The 13,446-nt window shown below is 35.1% G+C and overlaps 1 protein-coding gene across 1 annotated transcript in view; it reads right to left on the bottom strand.

Moving 5' to 3' along the window:
- Positions 1–13,446, bottom strand: part of USP43 (ubiquitin specific peptidase 43) — a 2,684,284-nt gene that overhangs the window by 2,307,103 nt on the left and 363,735 nt on the right. The gene's annotated exons all lie outside the window — the stretch shown is intronic.

Below are 13,446 nucleotides of genomic sequence, written 5' to 3'. Positions count from 1 at the left end.
ACTCTAAACCAGTCACAAGTGTTGTTTCACAAGGCTTTGTCCTGGGACCCCTACTGTTCGGCATATACTTCTCAGAAGTACAGGCAAACACAGGAGGACTATGGCTAACCAAGTTCGCCCATGACTGCAAACTGGGAGCCATAATTGACTGTCCGGCTGACACAGACATCCTCCAAAAGGGCCTTACTGAGATGGACACCTGGTGTCAAAGTCATGGCCTCAAGCTAAATGCCAAAAAATGCATAGTCATCCCATTTGGGAAAAACAAAACACCCACGAGTTACCACATAGGTGGCAGCTCCCTTAATACAGAAGAGGTAATAAGAGATCTGGGGACCCAGGTAGATAGCAATCTCTCCTTTGATAATCATATTGCCAAAGTAGTTAGGAAATCCTTCTATGTGGCCCATCTGATTACTAAAGGGTTTGCATCTAGAAATAAAGAGTTTATAGTGCCCCTCTACTTGTCACTCATTAGACCCATCATAGAGTACAATGCCCCATTTGGGATGTACCTCACCAGACACTTCCAACAGCTGGAAAGACCACAAAAGTGCCTCACTAAGAGGATTGCTGGCCTCAAACATATGTTCTATGCAGCCCAACTGAAAAAACTCTGGCTTTACTCAGTGGCATATCGCTTACTCAGAGGTGATCTCTGCCTGATTTACAAAGCCATGTCCAACTCAGAATTGATGGACATGCTCCACCTAAAGAAATCCAAATCACTGTGAGCCACGCGCTCTAGTGAGCTAAACCTCACCACAACAATAAATTAAACATGCTGGAGGGATAGATTCCTGTCACAAAGACTCCCCATGTTTTGGAACAAAATTCCAAATTACATCAGACAGAGCCCCTCACTAACACTCTTCAAGAGAAACCTTGACGAGTGGACGGTTAACAGAAAATACACCCCTGGGTTCACTTCATTGGCTCTGCTTGACAGGGGATCAGTTCATTAATCAATGGGACAGCGAAAGCCGACACACTCTGGCTAGGCTTATAAATGCCCTCGGGCAGATAGCCTAGTACCTACCTATGAACCTATATACAGATTAACAGAATAAACTATAACATTTACATGTTTGATGATACACTACTCAATTTTATATATTTTCGATGTTGTGAAATTCGATGATATGAGTTTTAGATGATCTGAATTTTTAATCTTATTGTCTGGCTGTTTTGAAATTAGATATTATGAGTTTTCAATGTTTTGAAGTGAAACCGTATTTTGGTATATACACATCTTTATACACACACACACACACACACACACACACACACACACACACACACACACACGCACTTATATAAAACATAAAATTATTGAAAAAATTGAAACTACAGTGTGTGCTCCGAGACAACCTCAGAGCATGCAACTACAAAAAAAAATTTTTTGTAGTGAGAGGGGGCAAGCCTACCTCCGCACAGCATGTGGTGAGCTATGCCCATTACATCCTCATGACTTATACATTCCAACTCCAAGACAGCACATTACTGGGGAAAGGTCATATCCCCCATCCCCAGTATTACAGCAATCTTGCTTCTTAACAATCAATCAGCTGTTTTGTTGAAATTGTGTCAACAAACAGCTAACTACTCTCACATCCAACCTAAGGGCATCAGTTCTCCTAAGGAATGCCTTGTATATATATATATATATATATATATATATATATATATATATATATATATATATATATATATATATATATGTGTGTGTGTGTGTGTGTGTGTGTATATATATATATATATATATATATATATATATATATATATGTATATGTATATATATATATATATATATATATATATATATAGATAGATAGATATTCTTGATAACAAATTTCTAAAACAAGAAAACAGCATCTAATCAGCAACAATCCCTTGAAGATAACTCAGGGCCTACATTAAGTGCACACTGTTCTGAGTGAACAGACAACACAAGCATAACTCATACCTTTTTCCTCCTCTTAATTTTAGTTTTCCTACTAATTTTCTTGCAGCCTTAAATATTGAGGGGGATTCATAAAGGTTACCACAAAGTGTAGATTATACACACACTTAATGTAATCTAAGTAATCTTAATGTAATCATTCTGAGTGACTAGAAAACACAAGCAATGTGTAAGGGATGTTCTTGTATACAGAATGTGTACACTTGGTGTACACTTAGAGCAGGCATTAATGAATATGGCCTTCAGTTTACAAATTCAAAAAAAAACACCAGCAGTTCCCTAGAGGGAACAAAGAATTCTCCCCAAGAAAAAAAACACAGTTTGGAAGCACTAAAATAGCTCCTAGTTTGTTTATTTTTTTACTTCATCCGATACCTTGGCTATACAAACCTTATAAGGAATAAATCAATGCAGTTTGAGCAGCTTTTTTATATCCCCTTAATAAGTGTGTTAATGCATTTAATTACATTCAATTACTCCCAAACCCAAATTCAATTGAATTAATATAACCTACTACCCAGACTTAAAGGTGCACCCCCATATCAAACAAATATACACAATCAAAAAGCCAAAAACTTTCAAATATACTAAACTTGTATTTCCTACATGCTGCCTTAAATATTAAACATTTTAACATTCTTAATAATTAATTAATAAATAATCATTACTTTATAATAAAAATATATTAAATATATTCATTAAATAAATTCATTTTAAATAAATTCCACTGTTTCAATACATATGACAATATTTCATTCATTCCATAGCTCATTTACATATGACTGAATGTGTTACTGCACGTTTTTTTACTTCCATTCATCACATCATTAATTTATATTCTTTAAACATTCCACTTTTATTATTGTGAATTAATAGGTGCAACTGCTATACATCCCAATTAATTTCCAAATTTAACCCTCTGGGGAACAAAGTACCTAAACTCACTATAATTTTGGTTTCTAACTTTAAGAGTATATGTCTAAATTCATCTCCCGCCCCATGTTTTGACATCCAAAGGGTTGTGCTAGAGCACTGAAGAAGAAGCTATCAGTACAACCCTCATGGACAGTGCAAAAATGTTGAGCCACTAGGCTCTCCATTCTCCTGTTCCTCACATCCCCAAATGTTCTAAAATTCTTAACTTGGCCTTTCTTTTTGTTTGTCCTCCATACCACTTCCTGGGTGTGCATCCACATCCAATAATGTAGGCCACCCCACAGGAATCACATTTAAACTCATTTTAATGCAAAATTTATTTTAATTTATTGTCCATCCATCCACATTTTTATTTTGCTACATATTTTACACGCTCCACAAGGGAATGCACCCAATCTACTCCCCATTGTGTCCTGTGCCTTTTGTGTCAATAATTCCTTTAAATTCTTAAAACGGCCATATGAAAGCATAACTTTTTCTGGGAACAAATTCCCCACTACTTCATCCCTATGAACCTCTGGCCATCATTACTCATAAGCAATACTCCAAGGTGCTTTGACTCCTCTGCAAAGGGCAGCAGTTCTGCTACCCAAAGACAATGGTTCACTCTTTTAGGTGATGGCTCTATGACCTGTAATACAAATGAGATGATTCTCAGTCCAAACTAACAAGTACTGCTCCTAGGTCTGCAAAGCTGTGTTTAGACATCCAAAAGTGAAAACCCTCAAACAGAAGTTGTAACAAACTGCAGCCTTGGTATAGCTTGACACTTACCCAGAATTAATTTAACTTGGTATCAATAACACAGACACATTACTTATTCTAATTAGACAGGTACTTCATGAATTAGGGCAGAAGTTTCAGTTCCCCATACTCTCATAAGATTTCCCTCAGCACAAGCCTTCTTCACATTCTCAGAATAACTGCGGTGGATTAGAAAACCTTAACAGTCCCACCATAGCTACATAACCCTAAACAGCTGTCCTCCAATTCCACTGCGTAGATGAAATCCACATAATTTATCTTAAATCAAAGGATTTCCTATCAGCTACGCTCTCCTCTTAAGGATTATGACACTGGCTGTTCAGCTTGGACTGAGAAGTATGACCTGCTATAGTTAAAACATACCCCTTAGTCACTTTTCTTAAAGTACACATGTTGTCATTCCAAAGGTGTTGTTTATGCCTTCCATGCAACAACAAAAAAACATATTGGCTAGTCTACTCCAACCCTATTTACTGCATTTAGTATCACCATCTCTGTATAATTAGCACATGGAGTGTTGCAACTTCAGGTACTGTGATGAACCCCTAACTCAAAAGATATTTCAGACCATGTCCAGTAAGTTAAGGGCTTCCTGAAAAAGTTCCCTCCAGTCCCACCAACGGCTCTGTTATTGGGTAGCACTTCCCAATGTTATTTAACCTAAGACAGACCCACACCATCTCCCCCATATCCACTTTCTAAAGCCCATATTGGTCTGACAGAACCTTTCTGAGGTCATTCAATAGCTTTTCAGCATGGTCTCTCCAAACATTCGCCACATCTGTGCTTTCACTTCATGCACTGTTGTCGTTCCTGCATTCTTAGAGTGCTGGAACTTCTGAAGTTAATTGGGAGAGCCATCTTCATGCACTGATGCAAGGCCACTTTCTTCAGCCTGAAATGTTTCCTCACTGCTGGTGTCCACGGTAGGTTCTAGAGTTTGTATCAATCAAGACAGACACTGACCACTTGCAAGTGACAAAGCCTTGCTATCATGTCAGTGACTGACACCTTGCACATGGACCAGTCAGGGTCAGTTATCCTACAACCTCACTCAGAACAGACCTGAAGATGAATCTAAGATTACTTTTATACTTAATTTGAAAGGTGCAATAGGTGTGGTAGCTAATATGGCAGGAGATGTGGATTTTCATTTACTGTTAGTAGATCACAATGCAATAATGCATTTCATTATCCACTGCAGTAATGCTCAGAACTTAAATGGATATATTAATAAAGCTGCAGATTGCTTTCCATGGTGTGAAAAGGAACAGACTCCCCAGTCAAGCAACAATGGAGAAAGGGCAAGAGTTAAGGTTCGCTGAAGACAGCTTTCAGCAAAATCTCCTCTGCGATGCTCTCAATCAGAAAAACAACAGTCAAAATCTCCCCCTGCTCCTGGGATATATTAGTGCCAGAAACACCTCTGCCTTTCTAAGGAGTTCTTGCTAATGCTGTGCCTGAGTGGAAAATAAAAATACCAAGAACAGGAAATATGCAGACTGCCCTTTTCTGAAAAAAATTAGAAATGTAACGTTCAGAATATCTTTTATGTCTCCCAAGATCATGTCTAGTAAAACCCTTGTTTTATTACATTTAAAATACTGCGCTTTCACCTTAAAAGGACTAGTTAATGTGTACCAGAAAAATCATTGTTCAGGATATTTTCTTCCACTCTCTCCAGAACAAATGTCCTAAGTTATTATTATTGTTATTGTTGCTATTACTATTATTATTATCATTATTATTATTTTGTTAGAATGGTCCTGCCCTATGCCTGAATTTCAGTATCTCAAATGTGTGCAACAGAGGTAGCAGGTAACTCAGAGATGTTACATGGTAAGCAAGATCCTTTCTGTGAGTGATAAATTTCAGTGGCCAGTATAATGAACTCTCACTTGTATAAATGAATGAGACACAGGTTTGCATAGTCTCTAAGGGACACTTAAGGGCTTGTGAAAGAACGCTGGCTTCAGGATGAGAAGGAGCCTGCCACGAGTTCCAATCTATCTTAATGGTAACAGTGTATCCTTTGTAATATTCATTTGTAGTCCATCCTAAACTACCTGTCTGGATGCAAAGCATTACAACATACCTTAACCTCCTCTATCACAACTTTTACTTCATTATCAGACCTGCCATCTGATCCCATCTAACAGTATCAGGTGAAACAGTGAAATGAAAAACAAGACTGTTAATGCGGCAATAACTTTAAAACATCTGGGCATGCCACTGTTCAAGAAAACAACTCAATACCTCTCTGATTTCAACTAATGACCGGATAAAAAAATGTTTCCAATTTTTTCAGCATGAGTTAATGTGTGACCTAGATACTGCAAACAATGAACCGTTTGGCTCACCTCTTATTTGTAAAGAAACAGTGGGAGTGCTAATGCTAATCTATCTGCCTTCAAAAAAGGGCTTGCATTCCCTGCATTCTTTGTGCATAACATAATGGCACACAATATACTACAATCATTCAGTGACCAGAGCAGGGCACAGTATTCGCTAGAGATTGTGTTTTATCTTGCTCCCCACACACCATTCCTATAAGCATTCAGCAAAAACATTACTATCCCCCATTGTTCATAGCACAGCCCAACATCATAATACATTGGTAGTTATTTCTCCTCATAAGTATGTATAAATAGATGGCACAACATATGAGCCCACAGAGTGGGTGCAGAAACTGTTTAGCTGTAGCTGTACAAAATGTATCATAACATAGCACGTACACTGAAATGAGACCCTAAAATAGCATATTTTTCTTCCATAGAACAAATGTATTACATTTCTTAAAATACAGCATCCATGGCACTGTGTGCAATCATGCTTTAGCATGTGGCCTTTGGCTTCACATGAAAAAACATATTTTAGAGTATACTTGCATTACAGATGACTGCACAACCGGAGGTAACTCACATAATACTTCAATTTCAGAAGCCCAGCATGTGTTTTAAACTTCAGCAGCAAATGAAAGAAAAACAATATGTACTTACTTTTGTTCTACATACCCAAACGATGCTCATAGACACACACACACACACACACACACACACACACACACACACACACACACACACACACACACACAAACATCTATAGTTATCTATATATATGTGTGTATATATATATATATATATATGTATATGTATATACAGAGAGAGAGAGAGAGAGAGAAAGAAGGGAGATATAATGTATTTGATGCCACTGAATTTTCTCAAATTGAAAACAGTAGCTCTGGCTGATCTCACCAAACAAAATAAACATACTTCTCAACACAAGAAATGTGGACAATGCCAGAAATAACTGGGGGACAAAGGCCCCAAAACAGGGACAGATTGAAAATATTGTTCCTATAAACTTGGAAAGTTACTAGAATGATGGATTTTCCATTATTATATATTTTCTGATGGATATGAAGTCTGAAACCCAAATGTATGTAATTATTTAGCATTCAATCCTGTTTGATTTGCCATACAGCCATACCTCTCAACTGTACAGTTTTTTGCAGAATGTCCAGAGGTTTGTCTCATAATTTTGGTCAGTTTTTCATAATATTGGGGTTTTCTGGCAAGTTAGTGGCAAATAATTAAAGACTGAAGTTAGAAAATAATGACAGAACATTTGAGTTTCAAACTTCATAACCTTCAGAAAATTCATGCTAATGCAAAACCTGCTATTCCATCAACTTTCTAAGTTTGTGAAAGCAATATCTAAATATTGTGCCTATTTTGGGCCTTTGTCCCACTTTTATTTATGAACTTGTCCAGATTTCTTGCTCTAAGAGGTTGAGAGGTATGCAGACAACCACAAAATTTATGAGAAACAGACCAAAAATGAGAGGCAAAAAGCTGGACTGTTGAGAGGTTTGAAAATAAAAAGGTATTAGCAGTCTTTAAAATGTTGAAATCTTCAAAGTACACTTACAATAAAAAAAGTTTCTTACAAGCTCATTCCTCACTCTGGGGTTTTCTGTCACATAAATTAAAGGGCAATATTAAATTAAAAGATATCCTAATGCTATCTAAAAACTCAAAAATAAAAATAGCATTTACTCCTAAATCAGATCACCAGTTCTCTCTGGTTAACCTGTCATCCTATCTGTTCTCCTCCAGAGCTGATACCCTGGTCTCCACTCTTGTCTTTCTTAAATACCCTGAAGATACAAAGGAGGGTTATTTTGCACAGTATGGACAATAATGACACATTTATCAAGAAAGCTACTCTTCTGCATATTGAGTCTTTATAAGAGACAAATACATATTTCTCATTCTAAGCTAAAACGTGCTTTATTTATTTATTTATTTATAGATATTTGATTACCAGGAAAGTCTGACTGGGTAGGAGCCCATTTTCAGCAGAGGCCCAGGTAGAAAAGCCCCAAAATATTACAAATTATGTTAAGAATAATATCTTTACAGTCTTTAAAAATAATGCAAAAACAGATATATTTTAAATAATTATACCAAATTAGATATAATATGAAAACATGGATTAAGAGTAGATACAAGCTATATGACAATGATTTATTAGTTAGAGAAATTTTAGCCAGTTTATACAAACATTAAAGGTAAGTTAGTATAATGCAAACAAGAATTGCAATATGAAGTAAGAGGCAAAGCAGGCATATGATATATTTAGAGAGAAAGCCAGGGGAGAGAAATTTATAGAAGTAAAGATGTGTGTGAAAAAGGGAGAGTAAGAAGCATACCTCTCGACTTCTTAGTGCAAGAAATCTGGACAAAAGCTGAAATAATGGGGGGACAAAGGACCCAAAATAGGGACAAATTTTAAATACTGCTTTTATAAACTAAGAATGTTGCTAGAATAACAGGATTTGAGTTAGCATGTATTTTCCAAAGGATATGAAGTCTGAAACTTAAATGTATGTCATTATTTAGTGGCTTCAGTCCTCAAATCATCCCACAGATTTGCCAGAAAACTACAAATTTTAGGAGGAACACACCAAAAATATAAAGCAAAAATCTCGACATTCTGCAAAAATCTGGACAGTTGAGAGGTAACATAAGGTATGAAAAGGTATTTTTCCACATTTAGGGGTATAGTTTATCATGGTTTTGAGCAACAACAGAGCCAGCTCTTGACTAGGAAGTCATTCAGAATGTCACTATAAGAGATTTTGGTAAGTAAGTATAAAAGCTACTAAACATGCAGAATTAGGAATGGGCACATAAAATAAATCAAAAACAAATCGTCATCTTAACCCCATTGAAATGCTATCGATACAAAACACTTAAGACTGCATTACAAATTTGACATGGTCTTGCTTTCCTGGAAACAACTTTTAAAAATTAATTTACTCAGACCCAAGCCTAAAAACTATCATTAGGACATCTCAAAGGCAACCAATCTGAAAGTATCTATCTGAACCACTTGGCTTTGTGGAATATTCACCTACAGGAATATTAGCAGTCTAGTCTATGACAGTTTCAATGTCTTGCACCAAATTAATTAAATAAATAAATAAATAAAATAAAAATAAAATAACAGTCATTTAAATATTGCTACCTCCAAAGGCTAAGTAAGAACAATGACTGTTTTGCTTTTCCAGTTCTGTTGATTTTCTTTTGCCTGCACTAGAAATGCAAACTCCTATGCTTTGCTGAAATTATCTAGTGTTACTATATTACATTCTCAGGGATTACCTCCTAGTGATACATCTACTGACAGCTGACTTGATGTACTTTGTCTTCCCATGAAAAGAGTTGAAGTAATTGAAATACTGAATGACAAGTTAAAGCTGCCTGGTTGCCTAAGAGGTAGAGAAGAAGAAACAAGACACAGAAGAGCATCTTTGACAGGATGATTAATGCCAAATTATCTAACGCAATGCATAGTATATGCCACTGACTACTATGAAAAATGAGAGGGTCCAAAAGATTAGAACAAAAACTCTGCATTGATATACCTTTACAGAACACAGTAGCATGTCATTGTTATTATATGTCACTGCTTTGCATACATTGCAGTGGTTTTATGGAAGCAGGAGTTCTTTTAAGTGGCTTAATATACAACCTCCCCACCATCTCTTCTTTCCTTCCTTCTTAACCTTTTACTACCCATGCCATGCATTCTTGACAGTTTCAATGGCTTCATCATCCACTGCATATTCCAGTAGTACATTTCCTGGGTCAACAAGTGTCTATGTGAAAAAGTATTCTCAGAGCCTCAGGGTGTTCTTCTCCCTCTGTGCTTTCTGTCTAGAATGAACTCCTTACATGTCTCTGATGTGCTTTTGTCCACCAATATCATCTGTCCCTCATCTGTTCTGGTCTCATTTGAGAATACATCTAATGCCTCTAAATTCTTGTCATATATCTTCCCTTCCATTTCATGGATCTTTCTGGTAGCTTTCAACTGAATTCATTCCAGTAGCCAGATGTCGGTTTCCTTCTATGACCTGCAGATTTACTTGCAGTATTCAAAGTGCAGTTTGAACAAGGCCCTGTAAAATGGAAGCATTACATCCCTGCTTCTGTAATCTATCATCCACCACTCTGTTTGCTGCTTCAGCTACCATCTCACTCTGCTCCTGGTCATCCAGTCCAAGTGGGCCCAACATCCTCAGCTCCCTTTCATGTTTTGTTGCAACCAGGTTCATTGCTCCAAGCAATTTCTTCATACCATATGGCATAAGTGCAGCCTTTTGCATTTGTTTGCACTGGACTTCATCTACCACCTTTTTGCTAATTTTTTAGCATTTCCAAGTTCCTTTTTAGTCCCTACCTACAATCCACTACTGCTGCATGTATCTTTGTGTCACTGGCAAATAGTTTGATCCTAATTTCTCTTCCCCGAGATATGCTTGAAACAAACACAATTTTCTCTCTCTAACTATAACATTCTTAGTACCCCATTCAACTGATCAGCTATACAGTCCCTCAGTCTTGGTCCCAACACCCAACCCATACCATTGTCCTATCAACAATGCATGTGGGAAAGGGTCAATAGCCTTAATGAAGGCCATGTGAACTACAACTTCTAGTGGTGCCCCTTTGCCAAGTTCACCTGTGGCCCAGTCAAAAAATGGATTGGTTTGCTTGAAAATTCCTTCTGGCCATGAACTCATGCTGGCTGCTGTTCTGGTGATTTTTGTCCTCTAGAAATGGTACTGCCCCTCTCCTAAGGATTCTTTCCATGTCCTTCATTTAGCTAACAGTCCTGAAGTTTACTGGATTTGTTTTCTGCCTCTCCCTTCCCTTGAACAAAGGTTCCAGAGCTGTTACCTTCAAGTGTCCTGACAATTCTGCAGTAACTATTGATCTCATCACTGTATGTCAGCACATTGGACAGATTTCTAAGGATTCTGGAAGGCAACCAATCTGGTATTCATTCTTCTTCCCTCATTTTTTCTCAAATATTTTCATTAAAGTTTTAACACTCTTAGATAACAAATTATAACATTTAAGATATATATACACAAACACACACACACACACATACACACACACACATATATATATATATATATATATATATATATATATATATATATATATATAATTAAATAAGCAATCTATTGAAAAAGTAACTACCAAACACAACAAAAGCAACTTTTTACAAAAGTGTCTACTATACAGTAAAATTCTAAAAATTCTCAAGAATTAATGTTTATTATTTAAGTATTAGCAACTGTTTATTTAGCATTCTTTAAATTTCATCCAAGTGTTGTAAGAAGTGATGATTCTGGTTGTTCTTGTCTTGAGTGTAATACATTCTAAATGACAATCATTTGTTGCAATGTTTATAATTCCTTTCAAGGTTGGAGTAGTTTCATTTTCCCCATTCTCGATGATATCTTTTCTTACTATTGTTAAAATACTCCATAAAAGTGAGTAATTTATACTTCTGACACAAGTATTGGCGTATTAAATAAAATTAATCATTTGGTTAAAGTAAATTTATCATTGAATAAAGCCTGTAAAAAATGAATATCATCCCAGAATGGTTCATGAACATTACAATCAAAAAACATATGCTGCCAATCAGCTTTAACATTTAACTTGCATCTCCAACATCCTACTTTTTTTTATAAATTAATTCAACTCTGTGTAGAGTAATGAAAGTTTGATGCATACATTTCCAAGAGAATAACCTCCATTTTAATGAGGAAGTAGTTTGTTTTGAAGATAATAACATAAATGTTTTATCATCTTGACTTGGATAAGTTATTATTTATAAGTTTGAAATAATCCCTATAGCTTTCTAATATTTGATTACATTTTTGGCCACTTTACATCGTTTGGATTAAAGTCCTTTCCCTGTTATATTCTGATGCATCAAAAATAATTAAGAGATTAATGAGCTTAGGAATAGAATTTTTTAATGTTGATTGCATTAAATTAATGTTATATTCTGCTGGCTGTCTACAGTTTTGAATGTCTGAATATCTAACCACATTTCTTTACATAAATCAGAATGTTTTGTTATATACTCTACAGTTTGCAGTTTTTATCTATCCATCAGCTGATGCCAATATATCAAACTTTTCTCCTTAAATACAATCATTGTAGATTCATTAAATGTCAAATATTGTTTTGAGCATATGCTATAGGAAACAGTAGAAAAAACATGCTTTGTTTTCTGGGTTTTTGTAGATAAAATTGCTAAAGGTGGTCATTATCATGGGAATGTAAGAAGAATGTATTAATTGGCTTTGATTGTCTAAGAAATAATCTTTTAACAACCAAAGAAATGTATTGTTTCATATTATATGATGATGTAAATTTGTCAGATGACTGGATTTTAACCAAATGCTTTTTTGTATCCCTTTCCATTTGGCACTATAATTATTTTTTAACCAGAGAGTGACTGTCTTGATGATTGATGATAAAGAATATAATTCTACATCTGGAAAACCAATGCCATCAAAAGGCTAGTCTTTTATCTGATGATTTACAGCTAATGTAGATTTATTGGGATACCAAAGAAATTTCAGGATTAAGGAATTAAACACTTTTATATTATTTTTAGGGAAAGGAACAGATACAGATTGTGTCATGTATAATATTTTTGGTAAAATAATAATTTTAATTAAAGAAAGTCAGTCTTCCATAGTGAAAAAACATATTCCATTTATTAATAAGATTATTTATAATGGTTAAACTATTGTTATATTTTAGTTATCCCTAAATAATTAATTATTTTGTCTTCTACAATATATTTAGAAAATATTTTCCATAAGTATTAGAATTTACAGATATTTTTTTTTCATTAAAAGTAAGTCCAGTTTTCTTCTGAAAGATTTCTATTGCATTAAAAACAGCAATAAGAGAACAGTACAGCTATTATTCAAAGTCAAAAGAATATCATCAGCAAACAATTGTATTCTGGAATTTAAATTATTTATCTGTATTTGCAAATGGCTCCATAATTAAAATAAAGAGCAGTGGTGACACTGGGAATACCTGTTTATTTACCTTAGAAATAAAAATTGACTCTGAAATATATGAACCTATTTTTTGGTAAGAAAGTATTTTTTATGAAGGAGATTATTAAGTTGCAAGAAATTATTTGAGAAATTACATTCCTCTAAGACTAAGAAAATGTATTTCCAATTAACTGAGTCAAAAGCACTATTAATGTATAACCTTATTAACTGTTTATCTTTTGTGGTATTAGCATAATCAATTATGATTAATATTCTTTTAATGTTATTGTAAGAATTCCTATTTATTATGAATCCAATTGGATCATTATTAATCAGAAATGGAAGAAATTGTTGGATTCTGCTAGTGTGAATAGCCATACATATTTTA

Source organism: Protopterus annectens, chromosome 4.part0 (genome assembly GCF_019279795.1).
Source record: "Protopterus annectens isolate FY-2018-M chromosome 4.part0, PAN1.0, whole genome shotgun sequence".
NCBI lineage: Eukaryota > Metazoa > Chordata > Ceratodontiformes > Protopteridae > Protopterus > Protopterus annectens.
Note: the sequence above shows the minus strand (reverse complement) of the source record. Positions and strands in the feature narration are given on the sequence as shown.